The sequence below is a fragment of the Ursus americanus genome, chromosome 1, assembly GCF_024610735.1.
Source record: "Ursus americanus isolate L20-20 chromosome 1, mUrsAme1.1.p, whole genome shotgun sequence".
NCBI classification, from domain to species: domain Eukaryota; kingdom Metazoa; phylum Chordata; class Mammalia; order Carnivora; family Ursidae; genus Ursus; species Ursus americanus.
In genome coordinates this window covers 35321887-35348742 of record NC_142127.1, presented here as the reverse complement: position 1 = coordinate 35348742, position 26856 = coordinate 35321887, and the positions used below count along the sequence as shown (strand labels likewise).

General features: G+C 35.4%; 1 pseudogene; it reads right to left on the bottom strand.

Annotated features, from left to right (window-relative positions):
• Positions 1-8575: 8575 nt before the first annotated feature.
• Positions 8576-26856, bottom strand: part of LOC148110737 (uncharacterized) — a 67670-nt pseudogene continuing 49389 nt past the window's right edge.

The following is a 26856-nucleotide window of genomic DNA, read 5'->3' as shown; positions in this document are numbered from 1 at the left end:
AAAGTAAGGAGAATAAGGTAGCTGGACTGCAGTGAATCGTGGCTGGTGGAGAGCAGTAGCCTGAGAGGTCGGGAAAGTAATATGAAAAACAAACAAATTATGTAGGAACTTGTAGGCAAATGTAAGGACCTTGACTTTTCTGTGCATGAAATAGAAAGCATCATAGGGTTTCCAGCCATAGGCATAACTCTTTCATTCGTGTTGCGAAGGATCCCTACCCCTGACATGTCAGAAAAGGGAGTTAGTGATGTGGCTATTCTGTCCCCTCAGGCAAACTAGGGCAGTGGTTTACAGCGTGATGCTGTGTTCATCATAAGTGTCTGGATGAGGTATTTGGAAGGAGGACCAATAAAATTTTCTGAAAGAATGGATGTGCAATGAAAGAAGAAAAAAAAAAAGGAACTGGTTGACTTCAAGGGTTTGGCTTGAGCGATTGCAATTGCCAACAACTGAATTCAGAAGGCTACCTGTGGAACTGGGTGTGGGGAAAGCTGGAGTTGAGTTTGGTATGGTTTAGCTGGAGAGATCTCCCGGAACAATAAGTGACAATGTCATGTAGGAAGGTAGGTAATAGATCTCAAGTGTAGGGGAGATTTTCGTGGTCAAAGCGTATGTTGTTGATTATATTCTAGAGGTTGAGAACTCCTGTGGTGAATTTGTAGATTTAGATCTCCTTTTATTATGAATTTATTTATTTACTTATTTTAAAATTTTATTTATTTATTTGAGAGAGAGAGAGAGAGAGTACGAGTGGAGGGGCACAGGAAGAGGGAGGCGAAGCAGACTCCCTACCGAGCAGGAAGCCCAGTGCAGGGCTCCATCTCAGGACCCTGAGATCATGACCTGAGCCGAAGGTTGAACCAAAGTCTCCACTGACTGAGCCACCCAGACTCTCCAATTTATGTCTCTTTTTAGAAGAAGAGATACATAACCAATAACGGACAGGAGTGATGAAATGAGCACTGAAAAAAATGAAAGTTGCCCTGAAAGTGTTTAAATAACCAACAGAACACTCTAGAAATCCTTCAAGATTCCAGATTTCCAGCAGATAAAAAATATGATTGGCTATGCCTGGCACAGAGCAACTACCACCTCAGAGTAGGATGATGGAGTGATGAACTCTCACTTTGGCAAGAGATACATCCACTCCTTTCTTTTCTAGAATATAAGTGAAATAGAAAAACGAAAGAAAAAACAATCTAGAACATATGTGCTTTTTTTTTTAAGCTTTATTTATTCATTTGACAGAGAGAGAGACAGCCAGCAAGAGAGAAAACACAAGCAGGGGGAGTGGGAGAGGAAGAAGCAGGCTCCCAGCGGAGGAGCCCGACGTGGGGCTCGATCCCAGAACGCCAGGATCATGCCCTGAGCTGAAGGCAGACACCGAACGACTGAGTCACCCAGGCACCCCAAGAGCACATGTGCTCGAAAGATGAATGCAGAGCTAGACAGCGCTCTAGGCCAATTTTGGAGTACATAAAAAATATTGATCAGCAAAATGAATATGTGTCACACAATCTGAATTATGTAGATGTGGGCTCTTTAAGTGAAATAATTTTTGCTCTAAGAAAATTCAGTCTCATGTGAGTTAAATAAAGTTCCAAGAATATTTACTTAACAAATGGCAGTTGAGATTGTACATATATTTTTATATCTCTCTCTGTGTGCATGTGTGTGAAAGAGAGAGAGAGAGAGAGATGGAGAGAGACACACAGAGAGAGATGAAAAGGAAAAGGGGGAAAGGGAATAAAAGGAACCATAAAAATACAAATGGAAATCCAAAAACACATGTTTTTCTATGTAAATAAGTGATAGTTGACTCCTCAACAGCAAAGGTTTAAACTACATGGGTCCACTTATATGTGGACTTTTTTCAACAAATATAGTACAATCCTGTAAACATATTTTCTCTTCCTCATGATTTTCTTAATAACATTTTCTTATCTCTAGCTTTATTTATCATAAGAATACAGTATATAATACATACACAGAATAGGTGTTTTTTGACTGTTTTTATTATAGGTAAGGCTTCCAGTCAAGTAGTTATGTTTTGGAGAAGTTACCAGTTATACTCAGATTTTCCCCCACGTAGGAGTTGGTGCCCCTAACCGTCACATTGTTCAAGGGTCAACTGTAATTCTAATACTATAGAGGAATTTTCTATCTGGTGTTTTGCCAATGTTTCTCAACTTAATAAATCACATTGCAATAATGCATGCTGAAAAGAAACTCATTCAAATACTGTGGAAGCCGTATTTAGAGGAAATGTAATTAGAATGTTACCACTTGCTTAGACATGTCATGGTTTTTCTAAAAATTGAACTGCAATGCTAGATCAGCGAGCCAGTGTGAAGGACGGTGTTGAGATTGCTCCCGGCTTACTTTCGAAATGCAACTTCATTTTTCTTTGCTTGTTAAAGTATTTCTACACAACTGCTCCCAAATTTATCTGTTTATGATTACATGTGGCATTTAAATTTACAAAATAAAATGTAATTTAAAGCACACAGTTCAATGTTTTCAGGAATTTCTCTTTTTGAGACCATGGAGGTACATTACAGATGTCTGATTCTTTGTGGCCTGAGTTTTCCATGATGAAATCTGTGATTTCCTCAGCCTTTAACTTAGGGCTATCTAGGTCAGACTGACAAATAAGTTTATAATAAAATAAAATACATGCTCTCAAACAACGTAGAGAATTAGGAGCCAAATTTATTGTGGGTATTTTCCTAAAACCATGTTTACATGAACTGTCAGTGATTGTAATTCAGAGACAAATTGTCTGCTCATTGTAGCATAATTTCCTGGAACGATAAGGGTAAATGAGACTTGGGGAAAAGGTGGTTGAGACATGAGTATGGTAGAGTGCTTTTCTTAATAGAGCCTCGTCTTTCTTCTTGAAAGTTAATTGTCTGTTTGATAATTAAAGCTTAGTGCATTGTTTTAATCCCATCCCAAAATTCTGTATATAAAGTATATTGTAATGAATCAATATGAGACAACATTGAAGCATATTTAAAGCATAAAGTTTTAACTAAAACACTTCCAAACTATAATGTGCATTATTCATCTGTGGACTTCATAAAAAATGCATGCCTCTTCCTTGCTGACTCAGAATCTTTATTAATGGAACTAACTGGGAAAAAAAAATTAACCTGTTTCTCCTGTGAGTCAAAAACACACATTAAGCATACCAAATTTTAAGAGCAACTGAACTAAAATATTCTTGCTTGATAACAAGTTTGAAAAGTGTTGTAAATTGCTATAAAATGAAATTTGACTTCTAAAAATCGCTACATTGTCACTGAGTAGTATTAAACACTGAAATTGTGAGTTTATTGATACCTGTTATGTAAAACGGTAAAAACAGACTTTCTGCATATGGGGGTGGGGTGGAGGGGATAAGCAGTTTCTTTAATAAGACTTTAGCTGTAACTGATGTTTTGTAATATTACCCAAGTAAATGAACAATCTCCATCAAAGGGATAATGGTATATTTATCTCTCTGCTGTGTATCTACTGAGATTATGATGTAACAGCAAGGGAAGAAATTGTCAAGAATACATTTATTTTATTTTTTTAATTCATATGCAACAATATTAACTTTTACAGCATGCAGTTCTGTAAATTTTGACAAGTACGTAGTGTCATGTAGCCACCACTACAGTAAGGATACAGAACAATTTCTTCACCCCCAAAAAATTACCCATTGCTGTCTCTTTGTAATCAAATCTCCCTCCCACCCCCAGTTCCCACCACCACCACTACCACCAACCCCTGGCAAACACTGATCTATTTCTCAGTGCCTACAGAGTTTCATTTTCCAAAATGTCATATAATTTTCTCTCTGGAAGCCATAGGTGGGTGAGTAGATCTGACTTCCTTTGTTAGCATAATGCATTTTAAATTCAGCCGTATTTTTGACATCCGGTTATTCATTCAATTTTATTTCTGAAAGGTATTATAGGGGTGCTGGGTGGCTCAGTTCATTAAGTGTGGGACTCTTGATTTCGACTCAAGACATGATCTTAGCATTGTGAGATCAAGCTCCGCCTCGGGCTCTGGGCTCAGCAGGGAGTTTCCTTGAGATTCTCTCACTCCCTCTCCTGCCCCTCCCTGTGGCACATGCACACTCTCAAATAAATAAATCTTTTAAAAAAGAAATAAACAAAATAAAGTACTATGTTAAAAAAAAAAGAAGAAATGAAACACATTATATTTTACTGGTGCACTAGTATGCTTATCCATTCACCTGTTAAGGATATTGGTTATTTTCAATATGTGATGATTATGAATAATGCTGATATATACAATTGTGCTTTTGAATAAATAAAAGTTGTATTTTCTCTAATGCAAATACTAAGATCAGAACTATTGAGTCATATAGTAAGTGTATATATGTATAGCTTTATAAAAATATACCAAACTACTTTCGAAAGCATCTGTATTCCCACCGTGATTTATAAAATTTCCAACTGTCCTGTATCCATGCCAGCAGTTAGTACTCCGATCTTTCATTTATCACTCATTTATTCATTTTTTCCATTCATATTAGCTAGTCTAAAAAGTATGTGTGGGAATCTCCTGTTGTTCTAATTTGTGTATCTCCTTAATGACTAAAGATGTTTTCGTGTGAATTTCTGGTATCTATATCTTCTTTAGTAAAGTATTTGTTCAAATCTTTTGCTTATTTTTAAAATTTGGTTGTTTGCTACTTGTTGAATTTTTATACTTCTTAATATTTCATTTTTTGAGCTTTATGGAGGTATAATTGACAAATAAAAATTGCATAAAATTAAGGTGTACAGTGTGATGTTTTTTGGTATATGTGTGCTTTGTGAAAGGATTGGCACAATGTAGCTAATTAACATAGAGGTCATTCTCACATAGGTATCACGTTTTGTGTGGGAAGGAAAAAAAACAATGCTTAAAATCTACTCTCTTAAAAAAAAAAAAAAAAGATCTACTGTCTTAGCACATTCAAGCATACAAGACAGTAGCATTAACTGCAGTCACCAGGAGGCACGTTAGCTCTCCAGAAGGTATTCATGTGCTATAACCGACCTCTGATCAATATCTCCCCATTTCCTCTATGCCCAGCCCCTGGTAACTATCATTCTACTCTCTGCCTTTAGGAGTTCAAGGTCTTCTAGATTCCTCATGTAAATGATAACTTCCTTAAAGGTTTGACAGGTGGAAAATAAAAGTAGCCCTCCTTGGGGTTGCACAAGTGAGTGCAGGGGTCGTGCCCTGCACATTTCCAGAATCATGACCTCCTCCGCTGAATGCAGTGACCCGCAAACCAAGACCATACAGGTCTTCCCCACCTGCTGGCAACCCATGTGCAGTCTTCTCCCCCTGGTTCACTAAGAGCCCCGCTCTGCCCTACCGAAGAGCACCCTTGCCTAAACCTCTGAATAGCACAGAACTCCCTACACTGTCACGTTCCCTCTGGGACAAAGTGACAAGAGAAAAGAAAGAAAAAATAAATGGCAGGTTTTTTTTTTCTCCCACATTTAAGACAACAGTAGTCCCTCTTCCCAGTACCTCTGAACAGAGAAGCATGTTTTCTCTGGGTGTTTCAGGTGTGTGAGTGACAGTCTTTGTCTGCCCTGCCGCCCGAGGTCGCAGAAGCGCAGCTTTGGACAGAGGCTGTTTGCAACTGGGCCAGGAAAGTAAAAAGAAAAAGAAAAAAAAAAAAAAATCAAGGATTTCCCCCACACAGTCTCCTTCCCCAAGTGGCTTCCCCTTTCAGTGTTCTGGCCAGAAAATGGTTCTTGGAACTTCCTATGTCCACACAGTGTTGGAATTTAGGCTTCCATAAAGTCTAAGCCAGGATTTGGGAAGGACAAAAGAAAATGAGAAAACATAGCTGCATTTGTCATTCCTTGTGTTGATTTTCCTCCCTCATCCACCTACTCTTATTTTCCGTTCAGGGCCCTCTGCGTATCTGCTTCCTGGGTGTGCCCTGGGTTTCAAGTGGCAGTCTGGGACAGGTGGGGTGGAGTGTCCTTACCCCATCTCAACCAGAGCCCCAAGTCCCCAAACATGCCAGTTATCAATGTACAATAAAATTAATTATATTAAGAAACATACACAGGGATCCCCTCAGTGGTAAACAGTTAAAGTTTTGCTGCCTAAGATCAATTCTTTAAACACCTGACTTTTCCTGGGGGGTGTGGGGAGCATTGCATTACACTCTGCCCAGAGAGGTTGGTTCCCGGACAAGAGTCTGAATCAAAGGCAATCAAAGGTGATCTAGGGATTCTGTGGAGCAACCAGTAGAGATGTTTTTGTTTTTTTTTTTAAAGATTTAATTTATCTGACAGAGACACAGCAAGGGAGGGAACACAAGCAGGGGGAGTAGGAGAGGGAGAAGCAGGCTGAGCTCCCCCGGGGAGCCTGATGCAGGGCTCCATCCTAGGACCCTAGAATCATGACCTTAGCCGAAGGCGGACTCTTAATGACTGAGCCACAGTATGGAAACATGCCTGGAGATTCAGGAGACTGCAGCTAGGGCCCTCATATACCACTTTCATTTGAGAGCAAATAACGCACAGAGGAAAGTAGAATCATAAATGAAACACCAATATACACAGAGAGAAAGAAAGATAAATCATACTCTGATGACATCATCTGAGCTTGGATTTTCTAGAGACTGAAGAATATTTTACTCTGGGCTTTTCAGTTAAATGATCCAATAAATGTCTCTCTCTCTCTCTTTAGGATGCTTAAACTAAGTTCAATTTTCTGTCATTTGCAGTAAAAATTTTTCTAACATAACATATAATTCTTTCTGGTGCCCAATGTCGTAATTCAGTGTCTTCAAATTTGCATGATCATAAAAATCAGTTGGTATTTATTTCCCTGGGGATTTCGTTTTTTAAGAAGGGTTCTGTTTTTAAGAATGGTCTGGAGAGGAATCTTATGGTCAGAAAGCATGAAAGTCATCAGAATAGCATAATACGTGCAAAATTAGAAAAAATATTAATATGTTATCACACCTCACTTGCTAGATATTATATAATTCTCTGATTTTCCTAGCAAATCAGCATAAAGAGAGCCACAGAATTATAAAAACTTAGAGATGGAAGGAATGGTAGTTATAATCTGGTCCAACAGACTATTTTTTACAATGAAAAAATTGTAGCTTAGAGAAGTAAAGTCACACATATAAATCCCATAGGGAGTTAGCAACAGAATAGATACTATAACATGAATATCCTGCTAGATTCAATTTTTTTATTATAGAAATCATATTTCTAAATTAGAAAATCATTAAAAAAGTACATAAATAGCAGGATGCTGAAAATTTACCTCTGTTCTTCAAAGCCATAGCAAATTACCTAAAAGAGTTTATACCGTGTTCTAAATTCTTAGTATCTTTATTATGAATGAGCACTCATTAGTTGACCATTATAACAAAAATGAATCTTTACTATTTAAACAGACTCTTAAACACTTCCCATAATCCATGCTGTGATTTTGTAACCATATCCTCAAATGCTTTTATAACAAGTATTTTATTTGTAATAAAATATTGAGCGCTATTAAGGATGAAAAGACTTTAAGAGTAAATAAGTCATTTTTTAAAATCTAAGAATCAACACAAGAAATTGCCCAAAGAATCAAGTGGTCTAAATGCAATGGTCTCAAAAGCAAATTTATAGAGTTTTGGATACCGAATAAGGGTTTTCCAATTTTATTTCCCCAGTATTTGGTAAAGAACTCTATGCAATAAAGCCACCAGAGGTGTCTGCATACAGGGTTTATATAAAATTATTTGATGGATATACAGGAAAAAAGCTTCTTCACATTATAAAATAAAGCATTTTAAACTAAACACCTTCATCATTTTTCCACCCCTTGAGGAGCAAAAATCAAACTGAATACGAGCTATTGCTGTAACTGTTAAAGAAAGCCTTCCATTAATGTCACAAAAGCTGCTATTCTAAACTATTTATTGCCTTCTCAAAACTCCAAGGTCTTTAAAAATATGTAAGCCATTGTATAGATAAAATACGATATTGGCTTTGCTCATCTAAGGAATTTTCTCAAAGGATCCTATTTACTATTACAAGCTGAAAAAATACGTGCATTTACATAAATACTATAGTCACATAAATTCATTATATATAAATTCTATTCTTTATAATATTTTTTTCATAAGAAATGTTCCTGAGTGTATTTCAATGAAAAGGTCAACCTTGTTACCTATTTGTAATGAAAATAAGTAAATATCCATAGTTTGGTAATGGATTTGGGAGAAAAGTTAATAAAAGTGTTATGCCATTGTATAATACTTATTAACATTATATTGAAATAAAAATTATATTTTTTTCAAGTAAGCTCTATGCCCAATGTGGGGTTGAGCTCACGATCCTGAGATCAAGAGTCACATGTTCTACCAACTGAGCCAGCCAGGTGCCCCAAAATAAAAAATTTAAAAAATATTTTGTCCCCAAATAGTCTAAACCATTGTTTTCCAAATTTGGCTGTATATCAGAATGAGCATGGATGCATTTCAGAAAACAGACTCCTCATTTTAAGCTTATTAGAATCTTAGGAAGTGGTGTCATGGACATATTTTTTTATAGAAAATTTCCACCTGGATTTGTAGAGGATCATCAATATCATCACTGAACTCTCTTTTCTTGCGGATTCTCGCAGCCTCTCTAGAGGAGACTGTGGGCAGCAGCCTCTTTTCCAACAGCTCGGGCAACTGCACATGTCTGCCAAGCCTTTTTGTAGCCATCGATGGCTTGATGTCCAAAAGATCACCAAACTTAAATGTGTCTATACATCTTTTTTTCTTCTGCAAATAACAACAGCAAAAAATGAGGTTGATAAGATCGCGTGATGAAAGTATTAGAAGCTGTGGTTCGTGGTGGTTGTTGAAAAGCACTTTAAAGATTCCTGATTTTCAATTTAGTTGAGAGGGTGAAAATGAAGTTATTTTATATAATCTCTAATGCCTATGCATGCGCGATCCAGTTAAGGGAGTAGCTCTATACATTTATAACTAAGAGAATCAAATTGATTCTCTCTCTCAGGAGAGGCACTGAGAGAGCTCTTCAGTACGGTTTGTTGCAGTGCCTTTTAATAATGTGTTATTTCCATCCTGTGTTTTTCCCCAAACCAGTGGCAGTTTGGATCTTGAGGGATTAAAGAGAGAAACACTGAATACATTTTTATGTGGTGCTTCCACGTCTTTGGGGTTTAAACTACCCATCCTCTCTACCGTCTGAATTTCAAATCATCTTAAAAGTTGATAGCCTCATTTGAAGTGTTATGCTCTTGGTTTGTTTTGATATGTAAATCACTTGGAGACATCCGTATAAGCTGCCTTATTATACAAATGACAGAGACTGGATTTTCATCTTTTAAGTGGTTTTTCAACTCACTTCTTTGAATGAAAGAAGTTCAATAGCTCACTGAAGCACATGTGCGTATGATTTTATTTGTTTTGAAGAATATCCATTTCTCACTTTAACTATAGTTTGTTATTATGAGGAATTCAAAGAAAATACTACTAGGATGTTTTAACACGTGAATTATCATACAACACATTTCTTTTCTCCCATCAAGAAGTACCTCATGCACTGTGAAAAACATACCACATACGCTTTTTTCTGTTACCCAAGATTACTAGCAGTTACTAGCTTCCTTTATTTTCATTTCTTTCTATCTTTATATGGTTTGGCTGCGTTCCGTTGGATCATTTCTTTTTCCTGCTCATGTTGCTATTTAATCTATTGAGAAACATTTCTGGTACTATTTAAGCCAAAAAAAAAAAAAAAAAGGTGTGGGGGGGAAGCCTAAGACAAATGATGAGAATAAGGTCAAATAATCATTTTTATAACATTTCACAACCATTTTTTAAAAAGATTTATTTATTTGTTTGTTTGTTTGTTTAAGTAATCTCTACACTCAACATGGGGTTTGAACTCACGACCCTGAGAACAAAAGTTGCCTGTTCAGTCCAATGAGCCAGCCAGGCACCCCCCATAACTTCTTTATTGAATGAGAACACACTAACAATATGAGAATAATTATTCAATAAAATTATAAAAACAGATTGAGAAACATGGTTCAAATGACTTTAGAATTCAGGGTTTAACTATTTTTTATTTTCAATGTTAAAAGTAGTGAGTGTACCATGTCAGGAACATTCTTACCTTTTTTTTCCCCAAAAAATTCCTTCCATTCTATGAATATTTGCTTTCTTTCATTACAAGCAGTCATTCGAATCCACAATAATCACACAAATCTATTGCCCACCTAAAAACCTTATATAATTTTATCAAACACTTTGCCTCTACTATAATTACTTTATGTAGAAAGTTACAATAAGATCTTTTGTGTAAGGAATAGTGTTGAGTGTATTCCAAGGATTGCTCTGCAAGCACCTTGCTGAGCTTTTGTTATCCCACAACCTAGTTCATCCTCATGGCCTGCTTGAACCATGCCCAAATCTAGTGCAGTTTCCAAGAGGAGAAACAGGAAAACATCCATGGGACCCCATGAAAACAGAAGCTCCGAGGCTAGTAAAGTGGCCTTGTCAGGAAGGGAAGATACTGGAGCTCATGGACTGGTATAAGTCTTCTCCTTAATGAGTTAACTGAGACCTTTTGAGCAAGCTCTTTGTTTAACTTTTCAAAATGGTGAGTGAATGAGACTACCAGTCCATCCAGATTTGTCTTCTAAATGTTGAGAGAACAAAGTCGTCAGACCCTCCTGTGTTCCTAAATTAAAACCTTGGAGAGACTCTTTCTTGTCCTAGAATTGTTTTCTAAGTAACAGAAACAGAGTCTCTTCACCCCATTTTCAATTATTTGAGATGCTATAACCAAGTGCTTTCAGAGAATTAATCAAAATGGGATTGTGAAATAAAACATATTCTAATTTATAAAACAAACCAATTTTCAAGATTTAAAAACAGCACAGCAATATTTTAGATTTCTTGAATGGCATATCTATTTAATTCAAATTCTGCTAGAAGTATGTATTTTACTGTCTTAGCAAATAAATTCAAAAGATGAAACATCCCAAGAATAAGACTGATAGTGTAAGGAAAATGAGTTAATAACTATTAGATTTCATACAATTCTCATTGAATTAATTCTTCTTAATTAATTCTTACCATATGTATTAATTCTTCTTAATTAATTCTTACCATATGTACATGGAAAAGCAAAAAGAGTATCTCAGGTGGTTTTGCAATTTAGCATTCTCTTTTCACTTTGTTGAATGTTTCCTTTGTGTAGCTTTGGAATTAGTATTGGCAGATATATACTAAGGTATACATAAATATTTTTAATTGTTTGTTTAGATGCTGACTTTTATATTTCAGTTAAATAATCCCCTCCTGTTCTGAAATTGAAACATCTGATAATGAATATCTCCATTTCTTAAGACTAATATTTTAAGACAACTAATTTCTATTATTATTTTTGAAAGCCTTAAGTGAATCTTGGACTCTATTTAGGAAAATAATCAACAACCTAAATTATAAAGATGACATTATAACATGGATTGAGTTAGAGAGTATAATGCTAAGTGAAATACGTCAGTTAGAGAAAGACAAATACCATGTGATTTCACTCTTATCTGGAATTTAAGAAACAAAACAAAGAAGCAAAGGCAAAAAATAAGAGAGAGAAAGGCACAAATCAAGATATAGACTGTTAATGACAGAAAACAAACTGATGGTTACTAGAGGGGAGGTAGTGGGTGGATGGACTGATATGAGATGGGGATTAAGAGTTCACTTGTCCTGATGAGCACAGGATGATGTATGGAATTGTTGAATCACCATATTGTACACCTGAAACTAATATAATACTGTATGTTAACTAACTGGAATTAAAATAAAAACTTTAAATTAAAAAATGGCATTATAAAAAATGGCATTGCAAATACTGTTGTTACTGTAAGGCTAATTATTAACATGGGGGAACTATTCCATTCAGAGAAGTAGAACAGGAAAAATGGACTCTTCCTGGCTTATCAATATGGCAGGAAAATATCTGCAAATACAAAAATGTGATAAAGAGAAATAAACTAAAAGTGATATATAATAAAAATATATCAATGTGTATTAGAATATATAACAATCTTAAGATTTGCTTTCTTCTGCCTTTATGATTAAATATTTAAGTATGAACATCAGAAGCCATTCCATACAAGAAGAATAGGAAAATGTACAGTGAGAGATATGAGTGAATAGACTCTATAGTTAAAACAAATATTAGATATGGCCAATATTTGAAAAAACAATTCTATTTCTATACATTAGTTATGAACATTTGAAAGTCAAAATTTAAAAACAACAGATATATTTAGATATGATTCAAATAATACATAAGCAAAAATGTATGCTAAACATTAGAAAACATTAATAAAGAAAATAAAAAAATGCTTAAATAAATTCAAAGATATACTACATACATGGATTGGACAACCAAATATAGTTAAGATGCCAAGACTCTTCAAAGTGATTTACACAGTCAACAATTCAAATCAAAATGTCATCAGGCTATTTAGTAGATACTGCAAAGCTGAATCAAAAATTATATAAAAGGCCATAGGTACTAGCATAGCCAAAAAATTTCAAAGAATAAAAACAATGTTGAAGACTCTCCCTAATTGATTTCAAAACTTACTTTATTTTTAATTTTTTTTTTTTTTTTGTTAGTCCTACATCCAACATGGGGCTTGAACTCATGACACCAAGATCAAAAGTCACATGCTCCACCAACTGAGCCAGGCAGGCGCCCCTCAGGACTTACTTTAAAACTAAAATAATTGAGACAGTATGTATTGACAAAAAGATAGACACATCTATCAGTGGAGTCGATTTTAGAAATAAATCCACATATATGATCATTTGATTTTCAAGAAAAGTGCAAAGACAAATTATTGGAGAATGGATAGTCTTTTCAAAAACTAGTGTTGAAACAATTGGACATTTATACACAAACAAATTAATCTCAACCCATACCCTCACACCACATACAAATATTAATTTAGAATGGATCAGGGATTGAAATATAAGTCCTAAAATTTAAAAAGTTCTGTGACAAAACCTAGTAGAAAAATTTTTGTGACTTTGAATTAGGAAAAAATTTTAGGTACAATACCAAAGGCAAAAATAAATGGATAAATTAGAGCTCAACAAAACAATATTTTTTCCTCCATGAAAGACACTCTTAAGAATGAAAAGACAAGCCACAGACTAGGAAAAATTTTGGCAATTGCATATATGACAAAAGCTAATATCCAGAATGTTAAAGAACTTTCAATTCTCAATAGTAAGAAAACAAATGACAAGAAGATACTGAGCAAGTAGAATTCCCATACATTGCTGTTGGGAACACAAAATGGTATACTGACTTTGGAAATTAATTTGGCAGTGTCTCCTGAGGTTTAAACATATACTTATTATATGACCCATCAATACCATACTATCAATACTTACTCAAGAAGAGTAAAAACTCATGATCACAAAGAACCTATGAGAATACTTACAGTAGTTTATTTCATAACCACCAAAAACTTCAAATAGCCCAACTGTCCTCCAACTGGGTGAATGGAGAGACAAACTGTGGTACAGCCATACTGTGGAGTATGACTCAGCAATAAACAGTAATGAGCAATTGATACACATAACAATCAACATAGGTGACTCTCAAACATGTTATGTTAAGTGAAAGAGCCAGACTCCAATGTCTAACCAACTATATGAGTCCACTTTCGACTTGTATGATATCCAGGAGGTAGTAAAAGTAGAGGAATAGAAAATAGGCCAGTGGCTTACGGGGGTTGTTGGCAGCAACAGGGAATTTATGGGGTGGAGGGACCTGTTCTGTATATTGATTGATGGTGATCTTTATACAACTGCTTGCATTTCTTAAATGCAATGGTTGATACTGACATCATGTTGATGTAAAACTGTTCAACTCAGGGAGTGAGTTTTACTATATGTAAACTTTAAGAAAATGAATTAAAATTTTAAAAACAATAGATATAAAATAACAGACTAAATTCATGCTCAGTAAGACAGAGTGAACTAACATTCAAATCAGAGAAACATTCCAAAACACGTGACAGACCATTGCCACGAAGTGACACGTAATGAAATATGATGTGTTCAAAGGCAAGCTTCCCTTATTTATATTGTGACATAGGATAAAATAGTGACAGATTGTCTCCTGACCTATATTTCCTATCATGAAATATCACCATCTGATATAAATATACTCTGTCTCTTTGTGTCTAAAAACACCTCAGAGATCATATCTTTAGACTGATGGCAGGGAAAAGAAGATGTAATGGGGAATGGGAGAGTGGGGTAGGGTGGACAAAGTGGTCATTTAAGAAATCATGGGGAAACTGGTTTAATTTTAATCTTTTTTCTAATAGTGTGTGGCTCAGCATAGTCCAAGGCCATTTGTGCTATTCCTGAAGAAACAATAGTGTCTCTTCTTTTTTTTTTCTTTAATGTTAAGGTTCTTTTTTTTTTTTAACATGAAAATGACAGTTACAGAGTTTTTTAAAGTTTTCTCTAAATCTTGAATGTATTTCCATTTGCCAACTTTATCAGCATGTTTCATTGCAATATAATATATTCAACTTAATATTTAATTACTTCATTAGAATAAAAATAGTCAGCAGATTAAGTACATTGATAACTATTTTTCGTGGCAAGCATTTAAAACCCAATTTGAAATACACAACCAAAAAGGTTGTTATATATTATCTGTAGTTAATATGTTGGAATAAGTAGTAAATCCATAAGAAATAAATATTTTCTTTTTCTTAAGAAGTAATATTTTCAAATATTAATATAAAGTCATGTGAAGACAGAGACTAGCATGAGTGAAATGCACAGGCAACTAAAACCCCTCAAATAGTTTTGCCATTAGTGATACAGTCTCTAATGTATTCAATTACACTGGGTAAATCTGAAACTAGCTAGAGCATAATCACTCCTTAATTTATTTACTATATTTATTTGTAAAAAGTTAAGTGTCATTAAAGCCAGGAAAAAGTATTTTTTTGTGGATTTACGTTTTAAAAGATAGATTTTACAGATTTGTAATGTACATGGTTATGCATCAAAGCATTTGAAAGTTGTGTGGGATGTGAAACCATCATTTCTTGTTTAAAGTTGCCCAAACCATGGCAAAATGTTTTATATCGATGGCGTTTAACTACTAATTGCCAGCATCATCATCAAATCATTGAAACAAAATTCAATTAATTATCCCCTAGGATTGCACTGCATACACCAAATCTCACTACCAAAAACCACAAGCCTCAATTTTTCCTATGAGCTTCCAAAGCACCATATTGATCATGTCACTACTCTGCTTAAAATTTACAAAAGCTAGCCTCCAGTTTCCTGAGTGCAGCAGCTAGTATCCTCCATCTTCTGGCCCTAAAACCCAGCTCTAGCTCCGCCAAGGTATCTTATCTTAATGTTTCAGTTAGTAAAGAATTTTACTCATTTTGAACTGTTTTTCTTTCTTTTACATGGTATTTATGCTGTGCTACTCTACCCCTTGTATCTGTGTCTCTACTTTGGTGTGCACATTATGTGGGCTTGGTATAGATGAATTATTCATCCTAATTGGGTTTGTCCAGAACTTTTAGCCACTGGAAATCAATTCTTAACATACACAAAATTATTATTCTATGCCACAAATATTATTCACACACCTATATCCACAAATAGAGTAATATTAAGGTGTTAAGAAAACATTATTCCATTAAAATCTTTTGGGAATATGGCTTGTCGCAAAGCTCAAATAACAAGATGCAAAAAATCTAAAAATCCTTTTCAGATATTCAACTGCATCTCAACTATGGCAACTATAGATTTGCTTGGTTCTCAAACCATTTTTCATTAGAGAATCATATTCTCTCTAGACTCCTAGAATTTCCACTGTGTTTCTCCTGGTGTAAATGTGACAAGAAGAGATTTAAGCCCAATTAAAAAATAAAGCTTTCAGATTCAGGCTGAGCCTATACGTATGTAGTTGAATCAAAATGATCTATATGTTTTAGTGGGGTCAATTTGTTACAAAGAGTCCGCATGATTCTCCCAGTAACAAAGAAGCTAGATGTGACAGTCTCAGCTGTATAAGACACAATGTGCATAGTCACAGTAAATTGGGTCTATAAAACCACTCAGTTACAGAGTGTTCTCCCACGGAAATGTAGACTCAGCTAAAGATATTGGTTAAACTCCCTTAAGCTCACAGAATCCAATATTAAAGAAAAATTTGTTCTCTATGTTATATATGAGTCCTTGAACTAACAATACCTAAAATATGCATAGCCTTGTATCTATAATTGAAAGATATAAATGAAGGAGAAAATAGAGAACAGAAGGAAATGTTAATAAAGGAAAAAAAAGAAAAGAAAAAGAAAAGGTACTCAGCAAGTTAAAAGCAAAGTAAGAGGGACGCCTGGGTGGCTCAGTCAGTTAAGTGCCTGCCTTTGGCTCAGGTCCTGATCCCAGGGTCCTGGGATTGAGTCCTGCATTGGGCTCCCTGCTCAGCAGGGAGTCAGCTTCTCCCTCTGCCTGCTGCTCCCTCTGCTTGTGCTCTCTCTTTCTCTCCCTGTCAAATAGATAAAATCTTTTTAAAAAGTAAGAAAAAACAAATTTTTATATTAATTAAGAAGTCAGCAAATTAATAGAACAGGTTATTCCCTTCTTAATCACAAATAGGGAAAATCTGGACTAGAATAGAATGGCCTGGTGTTATATATAAACATACTAGACTCTCCACTCAACTCTACCACTTATTAGCATAGTGGCAGTGCTCAAATTATTTAATTTTTGTGAGACTTAGTTTCACCTGATTTCTTTGGACCTTGGTTTCCTTATTTGAAGAAGAGTTGCTGGCCTTTATAACATCTTTCAATTATTAGAAATTCAAAGCTTGTTCATGGCCTAGATTAACACAAAGCTTCCTACTCAGATTGTTTTCAGAACTAATCTTTTAATGAGTCCTTTTCCTGAAAAAGATCTTTGTATATCACATGCTTTGGTTCACCGCTTAACCACATGTAGATCTGACACACTATTTTAAAGAATGATCCTTTTGTTTGTCTGTTTGTTTGTTTGCAAATATATGTGATATTTTAGCTGTGTTAATTCCTGAACATTCCCGACTGGTCCTATTGACGTACTTGAAGTTTTACCAGAGTTGGTACAATGGAATTTCCCCTTCCCTCCTTGGGCACTTGGTTCATATGGGAATCAAACCACAACCCTAGACTAGATTCGAAGTCACCTTAGTGTCTCTCTCAACTCTACATAAAGTTGTGAGAATCAGGAACATTCTGCCGTACTACTGCTATAAAGAGCACACATGTGACTACATTAAATAAATTTGCACTGCAAAATATTTTATATTTTATCTATCCTATCTCTTGTAGCATAAATGCTTATTACCTACGTAAGTGTAGCAAACCAATTTTTTTTCTGTTGATCATAAGCAAAATCAAATTTGACATATATATAATATATAAATCTTTATTTTTTTTGCATATACATACACACATATTTTAGTATTTCTGGAATGACCTAGATATTAAGATACGTCTGTGGTGAAAAAACTGTATATATACAATTTTTTTTTGGAAGAACTTTGACTTCAGCAATAATTTTTTACTGGAACAAACTTCCTGTCATAAACGACTATCAAATTGGGTAAAATATATACGACAATTTTTTTTAGACCTTCACAATTATTGTCAGCTCAAGACGGAAAGTCCTGAGAAAAAGAAAAACTCATGATTTCCCTCCTAATTTCCCTAGGTCTCTGCCTGAGGATAGTTTCCCAACTGTGGTTCAGGGAGCTGGAGTCCAACAGACAATGGCATCTCCTCCGAGGTGAGGAGCCGGAGAAGAGAAAGCCGAAGAAACAACGGAGAGGAGGAAGGCACAGAAAGGAGTTCCACTGGGACGGCCGCGAGCGTACTGTCTGGGAGTCCACGCTCAAGGGCTGGGCTGAGTGGTTTTAAAAACCACTGCACAACCTGCATATAGTTAAAATTACCACGTTCGCCATGTGACAGCAAAGGAGGCTGAGACTTAAAATACATGGCAGGAACTTGCCCAAGCTCCCAGAGCTGGGTATGTGTTGGTGTTCATAGGCCCAGATGTCACTGTGAGGCCTGATTGCTCCGCACTGCACCTCCTGACTCTGCCAATTTGTCAAAGTTGGGTCCAGGGGCACCTGGGTGGTTCAGTCGTGAAGTGTCTGCCTTCGGCCACACCCCGCGTCAGGCTCCTCCACTGGGAGTCTGCTTCACCCTCTCCCGCTCCCCCTGCTTGTGTTCCCTCTCTCGCTGGCTGTCTCTCTGTCAAATAAATAAATAAAATCTTCAAAAAAAAACAAAAACAAAAAACAAAAAACCTGGGTCCAGGCAGTGACAGTGCATGACTGACCACTGTAGACGGCAAATATAAAATGTTCGGATTTCACTTACGGATGTAATTTAATTACCCTTTCTTACTACTTGTTTCCAGGGTTAAATAAAATGACTGCAACTTTCTTCATTACTTTAGGTGTCTTGATAGATAAAAAACCTACTCTATTTGAAGTAGTCCCACTAAATAAGTTTTATATAAAAACAAAAAAAAAAAGCAAAAAACAAAACAAAACAAAAACAAGAGCAAAGAAAACTGTGGAAGAGCATTTTGAGAATAGTGAAAGATAGGAAGATCACCCTAAATTTAAATTTCTTAGACTCCAAGCCTAATATATCTGCCCTTCTTACATGAAAAGAGTTTCTCATTGGGGTATTCACTTATCTAGAAAGTCTTTGGGGGAAATATTATATATACTTTTTTCTGCCTCCCCCCCCCCCCCCGCCAGGTTCTGTGATGTGCTTGCCTGAGGCTATTTGCACATATCCACCTATTTTCCAATAAACCCAAACTACATCTAACAGAGTTAAATCCGAATATTCTCTCCCAATGAATGTTAAACCTACGTGGAATCCCTAAGCTTAATTTTATTATAGTGTGAGTCTCAGGAATCTTGTACTTCTGTTTCCTTGGTTACTAAGGATATGCAGTCATGTGATATTAACTAACATACTATAGAAAAATTTTGTGCACATAGAACAAAGTTAGTGCCCCAAGTCCTCAGGTTTCTTCTTAGGGAATTAGATTTGCTCTAGTTTTTTTCTGGTTCTGATTTCTTACTGTTGCTAAATTAGCAGTCTCTCTTGTTTTACAAACAAGATAGACCAGGCTATCCTGAGCTCTAAAAATAGGCATAAAGTAAACGTAATGTTATTACGTTTCATCGACATCCCAATTTTTCTTTTCCACTTATTAGCCCGAGTGTGGAACAAACCTATGTTCCCTATAGTTTCCCCAAATACATTTTATACAAGTTAGCTATTTGTAATAGAAATTCATTAAATAAAGTAGGTCATTACTATTTTTATTGCCCAGAATTTCATTTCCCTTTTTTGGGAATAGTATCCAGATGTTTCATCTTCAATATTTAGGCAATATGCTTCAGTAAACCTCACTCACGCCTAGATCCACGGGATAGTCATGTGGCCTCAGCTAAGCCAAACTTAACATTCCCTTCTCTGAGTGCCTGATACACATCAGACCAATCAGGTCAAAGGTAGCAGAAGGCAGAGGTGCATGTTGGAGGTGCTATTTGAGGTCTGAACCCCATGTCTGAAGTGGCCTCCAGTTCTTAGTTTTTCAGTTGACCTGATCCAGTGAATACTTTTTTTTGCAGAAGCCAAGTTGGATAAAAGTCATAGCATCTGGAGCGCCTGGGGGGCACAGTCCTTAAGCGTCTGCCTTCGGGTCAGGGAGCGATCCCTGCGTTCTGGGATCGAGCCCCACATCAGGCTCCTCCTTTAGGAGCCCGCTTCTTCCTCCCCAACTCCCCTTGCTTGTGTTCCTTCTCTCTCTGGCTGTCTTTCTCTGTCAAAAAAATAAATAAAACCTTTTTTTTTTTTTAAAAGAAGTCATAGCATCTGTAATTTGAAAAATACCATCTGATCCAATGTTGGCAGAAGGGAAAGGGAATATCAGGAACAAATTAACATACAGTAAATAGATAGCCCTGTTCATAAATATCATCTCATCACCATTATGAATACTCAGAGATCTTTTAACTTCCATTCAATCTCATACCATCTTCCTGGGCCTTTCCTCTTCTATCACCATTCATCCAGTTCTACTTTCTCACAAGGACTCCTCTTCTACTTCTCGTCTGACTGACTATAAAACTACACATTTTGCTTAGTTTATTATGCATATGAGATAGAATTTTCACAAGATTGGTCAGCCAACTTATTCTTATTATCATTTTTCATTTATTTTAAGATTGTATTTATTTATAAATAAATAGGGAACACAAGAGGGGGAGTGGGAGAGGGAACACAAGCAGGGGGAGTGGGAGAGGAAGAAGCAGGCTCATAGCAGAGGAGCCTGATGTGGGGCTCGATCCCATAACGCTGGGATCACGCCCTGAGCCGAAGGCAGACGCTTAACCGCTGTGCCACCCAGGCGCCCCTATCATTTTTCATTTTAAAAGGTAGGACATGCACCTAGTAAAAAATTAGAAAGGCACCAAGGATACACAATGGAAAGAAAGTTTTCCTACCCTTACTATCTCCCAGATATATATATAATATATATACTTTAAAAGTATATATGTATTTAAAAAAAAGACATTTAAGAAAATCTAAACTTTTCTATGGATTTTTAAAGAGAATTAATAGATTACACTTTCACAGAGCATTTCAAAAAATATTGCTTTAGTTAAATTACAATAAGTCATTTTGCAAAAAATTATAAAATAATTAGAAATATAATTTTATGCTTCTTAAGGAAGTACATAGAAATTGCCTTTTCTGTTTGCCCTTAGATTTATTCCATAAAAAGGATTAATAAATTATGAGATAAATAAAAGAGAAAAAATAATTCTGTATCCCCTAGTTATTACATGTGTTATTTTTAGGTTTACATGAAAGGGATAAAGAAAGAATATTATTATAATTGACACAAAAACATACATATTTTGAAATATGCAGATGAAATAGCCACTTAAAGCTAATTGTCAATTAATCAGTGTCTTGGTTTTCTTTTAACAATTGAATATCCTAAAGTTAAAAATGAATTAGTCTTTATATCTCACTAATCTTTTTAACCATGACTTTAAAAATAGATCAACTCTAAAGGAGCATATTTTTAAAAAGAAAAATTGGGATGTTGATGAAACGTAATAACATTACGTTTACCTTATGCCTATTCTTAGAGCTCGGATAGCCTGGTCTAATTCTCTTCCTTGGGATGTACACACATTCAGGAGACAAGGACATAAGCACAGATATATATATACATTCATTGAACAATTTAGATGTTTTATACTGATATTTGGGCAGTGCTTTTCACTACTTCTTTTGATTATCTGTGAAATACATAAAAGTAGAATCAAAATCTTCTTTTAGCAGTAAGTTACCAACATGGTTGAGCTAGTTCTGTCAGTTTTGATCTTTCCATTATTTTGCATTACTTACATTATCTTGAATAAAGAATTTGTACTTTTGCTTAAGAGAATGGATTATTCTTTTTCAAGCTCCATGTAGTGCTCAATATGAACTCATCTTTTCTACCTATATATCTTGTATTTTGAAATATCAAAACCACTAATAAAGCTTTTAGGCTGTACTTAGCAATTTTCCTTACTTTATACTTGGGAAAATTACACTGTGAAAAAAGCATGTTTTACCAAGTATTAATGTTTCACCACGACAGGCTATTTTTTTGTCCCCTCATCACTGACAGAATGGCTTCAATGTAATAAGCTTGAAAGGGCAGGTCTCTGATGATCATTGAAAATAGAGACATAGAATGTCCATTTTTAATTCCAAGTAGATCTGGTAAGAATAAGGAAGGGGGCGAACAATATAATCCATAATGAAATGGGAATCAGGTTGTATTACTCCTGTTTTGGAAAAATGTACCTTCTCGTTCCAGTAGTATAGATATTGATTATAGCTCTTTTTAAAAAATTGTTTATTTATTTGAGAGAGAGAGGAAGAGAGAGCAGAGGGAGGGAATCTTCAGGCAGATTCCCCGCTGAGCATGGAGTCCAATACAGGACTGGATCCCATGACCCATGCGATCATGACCTGAGCCGAAACCAAGAATCAGATGCTTAACTGAGCCACCCAGGCACCCATGATTATAGTTTTAAATATAGTACAATATCATTTTCCTAAAAGAGGAATTGAAAACTGTAAAAGTGAAAAATTGTCAGAGAATTAAAAATAGAGACAAACCATGGTTGTGTGTCAAGTTTAAACTTCAGTGAATTGAAAAGAAAGATATACTTTCACAGATCCCCAAATCTCTCTTCCATGCGCCCAGCCACAGTGTATTTTTTATTATTATTTATAATGCAACATATTCAGTCTATTTCCAATAGATCAGAAAATCTTTATAATCCTGCATCTGGAAGACACTGAAAGATGAGTGAACTTTGGTAAGATCTTGGAGAAAAGGATGGGTAATTCTGGTTGATTATTAGAAAGGGACTCCTGAAGAGGAGAATCATGAGGGAAGCATTAGAAAGTTCATGTGGTGATTACGAATTCATTATAATAGATAAAAACAATTCAACAAATTCAGTAAGCCTTAAAATGGTGTTTTATTCTTTCTTTCTCATCAAAGAAGTGTTTTTTGATGAAAGATTTGTAGATGGAGTTCAATAGTAATTTCCATTTGTGCAACAATTATACTTTACAGAACACTCTCACATGTATGATTTAATGTGCTTGCCATTTTTCTTGTAAAATTTCTGCTAAATGTTTGGTCTTACAGTTCAATTTAGATTTAAGAGTATTAATATGCTATTAAGTTAAGAATTGTCAAATGTTGCAAGAGTCATCATTCTTTCCCAACTGGCACTCGTTAAAACTAATTTTCAACATCTCATCTTCTCTTACAGACGGCATCATTAAGGTGTTCATCCCCAAATTCACTGTTTGGCTTTGCTAAATAATATACACATAAAAGCAAAGCACATGTTGATACTAAGGAATGACTGGACAGCAGAGCTTTGGAGGAAGATACTGTTGATGGATTGAAGACATGCTACACATGGAATTGTGCACAATATGTCAGAGTGAGAGAAAAATATGAATTGGAAAGAGAGTAACTGAAAAAAATAGATGTGTATGTAATACTTCTTGAAGTATGAAGATAAGGAAGGAATAAAGAATGCCAACCTTTTTAGTTAACTGTTCTGATCAGATTTTGTGATCTGATTTTATGATTATTTGTCTATAGTTATTTTTTTTTCGGGGGGGTCAAAGTTCACACAAAAGATCCAAGTTTGCTTAACCTAAGACAAATTTCTTCTCTAATGTTATAAATATTCAGATTTCCTTTACTGAATTAGATTTTTAAGTTATCAATGATTTATACTTAAGCAAGAATACTTTTACATGGAAATAAAAAAAAATGATTCTAATCCTCAAGGAACTGATCTCAAATTCTAAGATTTCTTAATATGTTCCTTGATTGCACAAATAGATTTAGATTTTTTTACTTCTGGCAAATATTCAAATAAACATTACCAATCAGAAAATGTATTCTAATTATATTTATACAAAATGCCAATGATCTGCTTGAAAATAGCAGATATGTTCATATTTGGAGTAATTTCAAAATTCTGGAACATAATCAAGTACCCAAGTATAAAAGAAATTAACAAGTAGAGCTTCCACAGATAAAATAATCATTGACATCAATCATTGCCCTCATGTTTAATTGGATTCCCAGGCCATAGTAAGTTAGAAACAACAACAACAACAAAAAGAAATGAAGCAGCTCTCAGAGGTGGAGCATAGTGATGGGAAAAGAATTTACCACCAATAACAGAAAGAATGAAACACTCTAAAGTAAACACATAACTTTGTTTATTCGATTAATATTAGTGAATGCAAAGTTCCAGGTAGCACTTCCTTATCAAAAACTTTAAGAATATTCAATATTAAAACAGCTGGTTGGGTTCAATGAGACAGGTGACGTAGAAATTGGATTTCTATTTTTTCCCCAATCTAACCTGTGCTGTGGTCCAAAGCTTCCGTGACTGAACACAAGGCTCCATTCTGAAATTAGAAAATAAGGTACGTCGGGCTAGTGGAGGACACGAATGGGAGCCTGGTGGATACTAACCGGGGCCGTCAGCTTTGGCCATATTCTCCTGCCTGTCTTTCACCATTTTCCTCTTTCTCCTCTTCCTGCAGAACTAAGTACAATGCCCTCCAAAGGTCACTTGCCTCTACCTCCACACAAACCACAGACTGTCACCAACCCCTGCCGAGTGCCTTTGACAGGTAAAGGAGCAGGGCATGCAGCTCTGCTATCATTCGGGCACATGCAGATCTAGGTCTGACAGGGGACTGGCAAGATGGCACACCAGTGCCCTAGAGAAAGTTTTACTGAACCTCAGTCTTTATAGTCAAGGGGGTGCCTGCTTTTCACTGGCACACATCAAACTTCCAAAACAATGGCTTGGTACCATGAACTGTGGCAGAGTTTACAGCGTTACAACAAGTTCTGTGCAATGATTTTATTGAATGAAATGCCTTTCTTAGCGCAAGTGGGACCTAGGGGAAAAAGCAGTCTTTTCTTGCTGGAATCCAAGGTATGCTTCCAAGTACACAGTCTACAGCTGCTCGTAAGGCTCTATCAAAAATCCAGAAACAGCAAAATGAAAACCACCAAATTAGTGAAGAGTATTTAGTTAGAGTTGAATGTGCATATAAGAGTAGTTGGGGAACTGGAAGCTTTCGAATTCAAAGACCGATATGAAACACAGGGGCCTGACATTACAGGATGAGAAAGTTGTCTTAACCTTTTCAATGATTAGCTATTAAAATGGGGTTTCCAGATGCAGAGGATTTGTTGAAAAGTGATTATTTTATACCATTTTTAGGAAGCTGACTTAAATCTCTTTTTGATTATCAGAGACATTTAACAAAAAACTGACCAAAATAAATTTTACTTGTTTGGCTGAATAAACTACGCTGTTTCATTTATGTGACTGAAGTAGTTTTGTCCGTTTAGGGAGTTTTTCAAGTCTGGTCTCCATTTTGTATTTAATTTTCACAATTCCCCCATGTGATCATTTCCTCGGTACGCTATAATCATGACCATCTAGTGCAACATCACTCCCAGTCACCACTGTTGGTGTGGTCAGGCCAAAGCCCCTTATATCGCGGTTTCAACACAGATGGTCATGTAGCACCATTACCAATATTTGCATTGTCACTGTAGACATGAGTCAGATCATTGAGTTCTTCCAGTTGTCTAGTCCTGATAGATATCATTTGATGTGTGACTGGTGCTGAACATCATTTAGACCCCTTCAGAGGATATAGCATACTAGACAGGTAAATATAATATATTCTCTAAAGAGAATAAAAGCCAAGGATTTAAAAATTCCCCGAAGCAGAGATCCCTAGGAGCCAAGACTTAATCAATTAAATAAAACAAATGGGTTATAATCAGATTCAGGTTTTATCTTTATAAATCTGTCTACATTTTTGTGAGTAATGTGTAATTGGATTTCTATTTTTTCTGAGTTATTTACATAGGCACCACATGATGCGTCAGCAATCAGATATCTTTGTGATTTCTTAAGATAGATGAACACGAGGATGTTTGATTTCAGGAGATGGTGTTACAGGTGAGCTCCACCTAAAACAGGCCTCTATATGATGTGAGCAATCAGTTAGTTTAATAAGAAGCATTTCCGTAGAAACGAAAGAAAAGCTAAGGTTAATAGTTCAAGCAAAGTATAAACTCAGTTTCTGAGTTTGCACAGCCAGTTGAGAAAGTTTCTAGATTTGAGTTTGAAGCATTTTTAGGTGATGGAATGAGGATGTCAGTTTCAATTTGATGGCTTTTTCCTAGTTTGTAGTTTGACTGTCTTTGATAATGTCATTGATTTCTGCTTAACTCTCTTGAGTGGCTTACACAGCAACAGACATGTAGGTTGCCTGTATGTGATCTGTTGTAGTGGTTTCTCTGAAGTTTGCAAGTGGATAATAAGACCTCAAAAACAACAGGACTAGAATCTGATAATAGGAATACTACAGTTTTCTAGTGAAACACAATTTTCTATAGTCATTTCATTTTTGTCAAAGATAATTACAAAGTATATTGTTCATAAAATAAGTCTAGTCTTATTAAGCTTCACCTGATTATTTACATAAATGTAACAAGTATGATTCAATGCATACTCTCAAACATGGCATTCCAGTCAAAGTTTTGTTAAGATTCAGGAGCTTTATTGGCTCCATAAAATCAACCTTATTTCTTTAAAATTGTTTGGTAATAAGGAGTCTCAAATTAGACCTTGCAAAGTCCCTTTAGGCTAAGAGTCCAAGCTAAAGACTTACCTAATTGTGTCTTACTATAAAGAGAACAGATTCTTATTGACCATATGTAACTACACTTTTTGCCATGAAAAATAAGAATATTTCATATGAGTTTCTGAATTCTGGAGGGATCAGGCAGGGAGAAAAATATAAATGTTTCAAAACTATGCTTTTCCAAATTCCTGCGAGTTATAGATAGCCTAAAAGAAAGGAGAAAAGGGGGATCTTTTAAATTTGGAAAACAAAACATTAAAGAGCCAACAGTGTGGATCTTAATGTTATTACATTAATCTACGTATTTGTTTTTATGCCATTTACGTAGTGTTTTGATTAGTATAATACCCTTTGAAATAAAGTTGGAAATCAGGAATTGTGATGTCTTCAACATTGTTCTTTTTCTCAGGA